General features: G+C 48.7%; 1 pseudogene; it reads right to left on the reverse strand.

The window, feature by feature from the left end:
- Positions 1-611: 611 nt before the first annotated feature.
- Positions 612-769, reverse strand: LOC116411816 (annotated as a pseudogene).
- Positions 770-1186: the final 417 nt, after the last annotated feature.

The raw sequence follows: 1186 nt of genomic DNA on the forward strand, positions 1-1186 counted from the left end.
ATGAAGTGTGTAGTCCGGCTAATAGAGCTAAACCATCTACTGTCTTTACTGCTGGGGATTTGGGGGGGGTTGCTTCATGTTCCAGCCCCGAGACTCCTGCAATTTGGAAAGTGAGGGAAACCCGCAGAATGTTTGTTTCTTCAGCTGTAGTTCTACAGAATCCCAATATGGCTGCATGGTGTAACAACTGCACATTTGCATGTCTCTAAAGATAGTCTCCCTAAGTGTAAGGGGGTTTGTATCAGTGGGGGGAGAGGGCTGCTGGGCTGGATCAGCTACAGAATCTGTGTGGGGATGGTTTCTGTGTTTGGGAATGGTGTTTCAGTTCTTACGCCTGTGAGTCCTACCCGAAGGTATGGGCTCCGATGCTCATGTGCCCAAGGCTTTCGCCAATGAACAGCATGTGTGGGCAGATCCACCTTCGCTGAAGCTAGGGTGAGACCCACCAAGTCTTGGCCTAGGGTCAAGCCCAGAGGACTATGACACCCATCCAGGGTGCACAAATCTTGCCTTGGTAAGGCTCCAGCTGGCAGCTGGAAGGAATAAAAGAAAAATACCTCCCGCCCACCTAATGGCTGGGGCAAAGGAAGTGCAGCATGATTAGGCAGAAGGAGCATGTGCGAAGCCCCCGACAAAAAATAAGCCAGCAGCTCCTCCCTAATGGGAACACAGCCCCTCTGCTTTCATCAAGCTTCAGCTTCATCACAATTAGCAATAATCACGCCTCAGTTTGACCTCATTGGCTATGATACTGCCACTGCGCAGAGCTCTTACATTCCCTTTAACTTGCCAATCACTAGTACAGCAAGCACAATGGCACATTCCCTCCAGGCCAAACTCTATGAAGCTGAGGTCGGACCTGCTGGGAAGGGAGGAAGTTATGGGTAGGGATGTAGCGAACCTCAGAAAAAAAGTTCGCGAACCCGTTCGCGAACTTTTGCCAAAAAGTGCGAACTTTTGCGAACTTTGCGAACCCCATAAACTTCAATGAGAAGGCGAACTTTAAAACCTAGAAAAGCCATTTCTGGCCAGAAAACTGATTTTAAAGTTGTTTAAAGGGTGCCACGACCTGGACAGTGACATGCAGGAGGGGGATCAAGGGCAAAAATTTCTCTGAAAAATACGTTGTTGACACAACGTTGCGTTTTGTGCTGTAAAGGGCAGAAATCACACTACATTTCTAAAC

The sequence above is a fragment of the Xenopus tropicalis genome, chromosome 6 (assembly GCF_000004195.4).
Source record: "Xenopus tropicalis strain Nigerian chromosome 6, UCB_Xtro_10.0, whole genome shotgun sequence".
In the NCBI taxonomy this organism is placed as follows: Eukaryota; Metazoa; Chordata; class Amphibia; order Anura; family Pipidae; genus Xenopus; species Xenopus tropicalis.